This window comes from Rhyacophila brunnea, unplaced genomic scaffold (assembly GCF_057557595.1).
Source record: "Rhyacophila brunnea isolate RB1 unplaced genomic scaffold, BYU_Rbru_1.0 scaffold_49, whole genome shotgun sequence".
NCBI classification, from domain to species: Eukaryota; Metazoa; Arthropoda; class Insecta; order Trichoptera; family Rhyacophilidae; genus Rhyacophila; species Rhyacophila brunnea.
In genome coordinates this window covers 2,643,464-2,652,218 of record NW_028233159.1, presented here as the reverse complement: position 1 = coordinate 2,652,218, position 8,755 = coordinate 2,643,464, and the positions used below count along the sequence as shown (strand labels likewise).

At 28.4% G+C, this 8,755-nt stretch overlaps 1 pseudogene; it reads left to right on the top strand.

Moving 5' to 3' along the window:
• Positions 1 to 1,351: 1,351 nt before the first annotated feature.
• On the top strand, positions 1,352 to 2,968 carry LOC147066581 (uncharacterized; annotated as a pseudogene).
• The last annotated feature ends 5,787 nt before the right edge of the window (positions 2,969 to 8,755 follow it).

Below are 8,755 nucleotides of genomic sequence, written 5' to 3'. Positions count from 1 at the left end.
TGATTCCCTGTACGCAAGCGTATTTATACTTTCGGCTATCTTCTCCTATCCAAAGTCTTCTTCAACACCCCACCTTCTTTCGAGACTTATTAATTCACGGGTTTTTCTCAATCCCAAGGTTTGAATATATGCCTCAACCTGGTTCGTGACATCTAGTTCCTTCAGGTACCTTCTATGATATCGTGTCACCACACCGTCCCATGTTATAACATATGGGTTAATTTTTGACTTGCATTTGTATATTAATGACAGTTCAGATGCTAGCAGGTATCATTTCAAATAATTATATTTACAATTAAAAAATCGATAGAGCTGAATTATATGTTAATATCATTTGAAATTATTCTATTAACAATTTAAAAAGTGATATTTTCAGCGTCAAAGTTAATATCATTTGAAATTATTATATTTTCATTTTAATAATTTATAGTTGCAGAATTAAAGTTAATATCATTTGAAATTATTATATTTTCGATCAAAAAAATTAATAGTAACAGAATTAAAGTTAATATTATTTTAAATAATTGTATTTACGAATATAAAATTAATAGTTTCAGAATTAGAGGTTAATGGTATTTTCAGTTCCTTTTCAAATAATGAGATTTACAATTGCATTTTGTAAGTTCGGACCATAAATCACGGTCATTGTTTTTCAATTTTTTGTTTCGAAAGTTGAAGTATTTTTTTTAACAATTTCTCTATTTTTTGATTTAATCCTAATATCTATTACCTCCTTTATAATAATTCATATTTGTTATTATTTAATATTATCATTGAGTTTATAAATAATTTATGTTGTAAAGTACAATTTAAGCATATTTTTGAAATAATTAATTTTCATCAAATCTGACAAGAATTCACCCACAAATTATTAAGCATGGATGGACAGCCTATTTTTACAGATATTCTTCCAACACAAGCAACAACTGTACATACATTTCCACACGCGACACTAACACTTAAATCAAACCCTGGATCATTTCCATTTTATGTGACACACGATGCAACTATTATTCTTGAAACATTTCATCCTCTTTTTACACAAGCAACCGATTTTTTGGTAGCTGTATCCGAACCAGTCTCTCGTCCTAAATTGATACATGAATATAAATTGACACCTTATTCGCTCTATGCAGCAGTTTGTGTTGGACTGACATGCGATGATATTCTACAAGGTCTAAATTTTTTTTCTAAAACTGGGTTAACTCCACATGTTATTCTTTTTATTGAGAATTGTACACGAAACTGTGGGAAAGTTAAGCTCAGTGTTCGTTATAATCAATACTTTTTAGACGTGGATGATGATGAGATAAGACTAAAAGTGTATAATGATATTGTTATTAAAAAGTGTATGAACGAGGATGGGCGAGTTTCTGATGTTGAACGAATTAGAAAGAGGTGCATTGAAATAAACTATCCAGTAGTTGAAGAATTTGATTTTCGAAGCAACACCGTTGAAAGCATGAATGAAGCAGCAGCAAAAGATTCTTCGTTGACTGAAGCTGAAATAAAAAGCGAGCAATCTAGAACTGGAATCGATAAGTCAATCGTTGCCCGATTTTTGGATTCGAGTTCAAATAAATCATTTTTTACTGGAGATGATGATGTTGATCTCCCTATTTATGGATCATACGCAATCGATTTAAAGCCAAACACACAAATCAGATCTTACCAAGAAACATGTCTAAATAAAATGTTTTCGAACGGTCGAGCACGATCGGGTATAATCGTTCTTCCATGTGGTGCAGGAAAGACTTTGGTCGGAATAACTGCGATGTGTACAATGAAGCATCCAGCTCTAATACTTTGTACATCGTCCGTATCTGTTGAGCAATGGAAAGCACAAATAAAAGAGTATACAACAATATCGGATAAAGATATATGCACGTTCACATCCGATAAAAAAGATACTATTGCGAATGTACTAATAACGACATACACGATGCTAGCATATTCAGGGAAGAGAAGTCGGGATGCACAGAAGATCGTGAATGAAATTAATAGAAGAGTATGGGGTCTTCTTATTCTTGATGAGGTACATGTTGTGCCAGCAAATATGTTTAGAAAAGTCGTGGCGGTAAGACATTATACGAAACTCGGGTTGACAGCTACACTTGTTAGAGAAGACGACCGAATAGAGGATCTTAATTTTTTAATTGGCCCTAAGTTATATGAAGCTGATTGGCAAATGTTGAGCATTCAGGGCCATATCGCTAAAGTCGAATGTGTAGAAATATGGTGTAGAATGGCTCCTTCTTTTTATAGGGAATATCTTACATGCAGTGTTCGAAAAAGAAGAGTGTTAAGTGTAATGAATCCAGGGAAATTCAGGGCAGTCGATTTTCTAATAAGGAAGCATGAAAGCGAAGGTGATAAAATTATTGTATTTTCAGACAATGTATTCGCATTAAAAAATTATGCTATTGAACTGAACAAACCTTTTATATATGGACCAACTTCACAACAAGAAAGAATGCACATTTTAAATCAGTTCAGGGTCAATCCCAAGATAAACTGCATTTTTCTTTCGAAAGTCGGGGATACTTCGATCGATCTTCCTGAAGCAACGTGTCTGATACAGATAAGTTCGCACTTTGGAAGTAGAAGACAGGAAGCGCAAAGGCTAGGCCGAATTTTAAGGGCAAAACGAAGAAATGATCCAGGGTTCAAGGTGTGGTTCTACAGTTTAGTTTCAAAAGACACGGATGAAATGTATTATAGTGCTAAAAGACGGCAGTTTTTGGTGGATCAAGGGTACTCTTTTAGGGTAATGCAAGATTTAAAGGTCGAGAGCAATATATTCAAAACAAAAACGGAGGAAAAAGAGCTTTTAATGACGGTTATGGTGAGAGAAGAAAGCGATGATGAAGGTGAAGCTGAGTGGGAAGGTGGAAAATTAAAGGAATTGTCTGGCGTCGAAAACATGGCATATATTGAGAAAAAAAGAAACCCGCTTGGAAAAAAATAAAGTCTGATAAGCTTCGCGGTATTTTATTAATTAAACATATGTATTTGAGAAAAAAAAGAAATCCGCTTGGAAAAAAATAAAGTCTGATAAGCCTCGCGGTATTTTATTAATTAAACTTATGTATTTGAGAAAAAAAAGAAATCCGCTTGGAAAAAAATAAAGTCTGATAAGCCTCGCGGTATTTTATTAATTAAACTTATGTATTTGAGAAAAAAAAGAAATCCGCTTGGAAAAAAATAAAGTCTGATAAGCCTCGCGGTATTTTATTAATTAAACTTATGTATTTGAGAAAAAAAAGAAATCCGCTTGGAAAAAAATAAAGTCTGATAAGTCTTGCGGTATTTTATTAATTAAACTTATGTATTTGAGAAAAAAAGAAACCCGCTTGGAAAAAAATAAAGTCTGATAATCTCGCGGTATTTTATTAATTAAACTTATGTATTTGAGAAAAAAAGAAACCCGCTTGGAAAAAAATAAAGTCTGATAAGCCTCGCGGTATTTTATTAATTAAACTTATGTATTTGAGAAAAAAAAGAAATCCGCTTGGAAAAAAATAAAGTCTGATAAGCCTCGCGGTATTTTATTAATTAAACTTATGTATTTGAGAAAAAAAGAAATCCGCTTGGAAAAAAATAAAGTCTGATAAGCCTCGCGGTATTTCAATAATAAAACTTATCTATTAAATTTTTTGGTTTTATAATTTCAAAGACAGTGCATTTATGCATCTTGATGACATCGAAGAGACTCTGGGCCACGCTAAATTTTTTTTACCGTTTTCGCCAAGCTCAAGAGCAACAATTTTTAATGGTGTAAACAGAAAAAATATAAGGAATAGAGTTAATAAATTTTATAGGTTTTAATAAATTATAAAATGAATTTAAAAACCATAATATAGATCAAAATACGTTCTACAATTCTTTTATGTACCTTATCTTTATTTGACCAAATTTTTTTTGTAAACACTTTATTGCAAGATTAATTTTCTAATGGTGTCCTTGTTTGATATCTTCCATACAATATGTTCTTAAACACGAAGAATAATATACTAATGCTGTAATTTTAAGTTAGGTTTGTGTTTCTAGTACCATTTCTTAATATATCAGAATTTCTCAGGAAAATAATTTAGCATAACGTATGTATACCAAAATTGTTTAGAATCGTGTATTTAAATATTAAACGAATATTGGTACAAAATTTAAAGTATTGACTTGTGTTTAATTTTTTCAAGTGTTGTATTTTTCAAAAAATCTGAATGCAAATATAGCATGAATCAATTTATATTGGCTTTTGCATATTTATCCACTAATATGTATCGTGTATTTTTCCATTGATTATTTCTAGATAGTATACTATTTGATATAAAAAATAATCAAAAAAATGATATGGAAATGTTATCTAAAATAGAAGTCATAGAAATAACATATCTAATACCAAAAAACCGATAAAATTTCATATTTTTTTGTGGGTTAAGTTTTTTCCCATCAATTATATCTATTGAGGAATAGTTAGCCCACTTGATTATTGCAAATTCCATGATTTTTTAATCGTTAAAATATTGATTTTATGTTATTTTTTCTCAAATTTTGATTTTCTAGAAGTTATTTTTTGACTAAATAATTATATTTGTTTCAATATTGTACATTTTAACCTTGAATAAGGATTCTTAGTGTGCTAATTTATCATGTTTGAAATGGAATATTTATTAATTTCTTTATTTTTGATCCAATTTATCTTTTTATGATCAATATTAGCATAAATTTTTATCTGAATAATGTTTAACGTTTATATGCTTGGATTTGTAGTGCACTATAAAAAAATTCTTAAGAAACAAGTAGCTGTATCAAGTGAAAAAAAAATACAAGATGACGAAGTAAATCTAAAAAAAATGTAATTAAGATAACAAGGTAAATCTAGAAAATGAGTAAGTAAAATCATTAAGTAAAGATTAAAATATAAGCAAAATGACAAAAGAAAAAAATTCAGTTAAAAATGTGACCTCTATTTTTCTTGTGGAATTTCGTAAGAAATGTAGTCAAAAAAATATATATATAAATAGAATGTGTGCATGCACATATGTGTAAGCGAAGAATATTTCTAAAATCTTTTATAATGAAATAGAATGATTTTAAAAAAAGAATTCGAAATTTTATGGGAACAGAGATAATTTTTAGTTGAGAATCCAAATATTTCTGAAAATAAATTGTGAAATTCAATTGATTATTTGAGCATTTTTACATTTATTTTTTTTTCAAGGTTTTAAAAATCCTTATTATAAAAAATATGTAATCGTAAAGCATCATTCGATATTAAAATATTATATAGATAAATTAGCTTTCACCAAAAAAAATATCGCTCTTCAATACAGTGCATTATAAATGCTGTTACTTTTGACGCCATACGATTTAAAAAATATATTTAGATGCATCACCTGTAAATAAAAAAATAGTCTATTTTTTTGACTACATGTGGTAAGAAAAATGTGCAAAATTTTGCTTTTATAGATGGAGCCTTAATACCTGCTATTGTTATATAAATGATAGCATATGGGTAGTTTATTTGGTAAAAGAATAATTAGCAGATATTTGATGCTTTTTTTTTTGAGCAAATGGGATTATAATACACGAAATAATAAATAGCCATTTAAAACCCATATTATAATTACACGGAAATAGTTAAAATTTCATTATTATTTTAAACTCTATGTTAATACCTAAATTTTATACTAAAAAATGGTTTTGAACTGTTATATCTCTAAATAAACAAATTAAATGAAACAACATGTGTTTTAAAAGAAAAAAATATTGTGTTTTATTTCAATAATAAGTTATATTTTCTAATAAAAGGAAGTTGAGCAGACTTTTAGCATTATTTCTTTAAAAAATTTATTTATAATCAATCTTAAAAATTTTCAGATTTGAATGCCAAGATTATGCCTACCAATTTTTTTATCAATTATACCCATCAAATAATCGAAAATATCATCTTTATCTTTATTGAATTCAAAAACCTTTCTATACTCTTTAAGCTGATCGATATTGCTTTCAGAATTAATTACTGCCTTCAACAAAACTTTAAAACATCTTTTATTTTTCATCATGAGAATTTTTTGAAAAAATATGTCTGAAGGAATAATGCTGGGATCCATAATTTTATTCTCAATATGGGGATTTTGATCGAGTATCTCAAACATTTTTTCCCAATCAAATTTCTTTTTAACCCTTAAACAATAATTAAACAGGGATCTATGAAAATTTATAAATTTTGGATATTTTTCTAAATTTTTGAAATATTTTTTTTGTGCTTTTTTGCAACTACTGGATTTTAGCTTCTTAAAATACGACTTGATAACTGTTTTTAAATGTAACTTCTCTAATTTTCTTTCTCGAAAAAATAATTCCTGCTTGATAAGCTCAGACATTAGTTTCGAACTAAATACATCTTTTTTATCAACAAGTATTTGTATTAGTTCAATTAATTTAACTGCGATGTTTTGTTTGTACGTTTTTGAATTTGACATTTTCTCTAATTTTATCAATTCTAGTTCCTTTTGAATTGCCATATCTAGTCTCTCAAGATGTTTTGGATCTTCATCATTAATATTCTTTGTAAAACATTTTTGATCGTAATCGTCTTTTATAAATGAATTTTTTTGAAGTAAAAGTGATTTGTTTTCACTTTCCAAATTGCTCAATTCATCTATTTTGTCTTTGCTACTAAAATCTGTTTCCTCTCTATTTTCTTCAAAATTCATTACCTCATTCGAATCAGTTAAATCCTGGCTCTTGTTATTCTTTTTAAGCGATTTTAATGATATAAAAACTTCATCCAAAGCTAAAATTACTTGAAGAATCATTCCTTCTATATCGGCAGAATCCAAATCAGCATTTCGAAAAAAATCCATCACAAGAACACGGTTAAATTTGGAATCATCATATAACAAATACAAAGAATCGTTAATTATGCTCCCTTCATATCCATATTCTTTTATTTCCAAGCACGCATAAAATATCTCTTCTAATACTTCATTACTTCCCATTCGATAAAGCTCATTATCATTAAAATTAGCTATCTTTTGGGTAATATTATTCGGGTTGTTGTGATCTCGTCTATCTATAATTTCTTGTGTTAGAAGGAGGACTTTGAGCTTGCTTAGAAGTATATGCTTGTCTTTGTATGTATAAAACAGAAAGAGCAAAATGTTGTTGATGTTTAACATAAAATCTTTTCGGTTTGTGGCTACATGTAGTAGAAATGGGTTGATATTGTCGTCTGCAATTAGTTTATCTATCTGTTCTAGATATTCGGAACGCTTGTCTACCATTTTTGGGGCAATAGGCATAATCAATATCCCGTGATAATATTTTTGGAACGAGAATTTATGTAACATAAAATTTCAGATTAGAATAAATGAAAATACGATTTTTGGACGAAAATAAAAATAATTATTTTAAGAAATCTTACGTAATATAGCATTAAAGAACTAAGTTTATGAAAAGGCATATATTCAAACAAAATAATTACAAAGGAATATCATTGCATCAAAGTTGATGTCTAGAGTCTGGGTTAATCATTTAGATTGTATATTTCATTAAATAGATTTAAAATAAGAAAACAAGACACTTGAACTCATCTCATTTTAGAGAAGAAGAGCAGTTGATGAAGATAGATCAGGGGAAGGTGTCAAAAGATATATCAAGTAGCTGTGCAATGTTCTAAATGGGCTAACTATGTCACAATAGATGGAATCGATAAAAAGAAACTTAACCCATAATTAAAATAAGAGCAAATAAGAAAATATAATAGTTGGGGGAAAACACATGATATGTGCAAAAATATTATATGGTGTTAAGAAATTGGCGTAGCTGGACATAAACATAATATCAGTAATTTTATAAATAATAAAAAATCTCTAATGTAGGCACATATACAAACCTTAGGATTAAAAAACCTCCTTGAACGGAGTTGAGGTAATGAAAAGACTTCAGAGAAGAGAAAATAGCGGGAGTATTAATACGTTGTGCGTAACAGAGATAAAAATAGTTACGCTTGTTAACAAAAACTAAAATTATAACGAATATTTTAGCACTAAAATAAATATCGAATAAGTACTTACGTTCTCTTGCTCGTAAACTATATAAATATAAATAAAACCGGTCAAACACAAAAAATGTGTAATTGGTATAGTACTTAGAATAAAAGTAAGAGGCTATCTCAAACTTTATTAATGAATGATTTATATACTTTATGTAATTTTTAATTAGAATTATATAAAATCATGACAAAGGTAATCAGAAAAATAAAATTATCAGTTGTTTTTGATCTTTATTTTCATATATGAAATCAGTTGCAGTTGTTTTATTGCCTTAAAGCTTCTTAGGCCATGATACTGAGAAAATAAAAGGTAATTTATATATTATTAAAAAGGATCTGATCTTGTGCAAAAATCCATATATCTATATTGTGCATTAAATGTAATAAAGCTGCAACTATAATGCTTTAAATTTTTCTATATTTGAGGATTTAATAATGTTTATATTTTTAATTTAACTCAAAATCATGTGGATCGATATACAGTAATTGGCAAAAAATCATATGTTTTACTTATATTATTTTATGGGGCTGATATAATGTTTATAATTTTAGTTTTTTTTCGAGCACACCTTGCTTGATTCATGTTAGCACAGTGTATATATGGTTTCGGCTATCTTACCCTCTCCGGAGCCTTTTTCGATACCCCACCTCTTTCGAGACTTATAAATTCAAGAATTTTTCTCAATTACAAGGTTA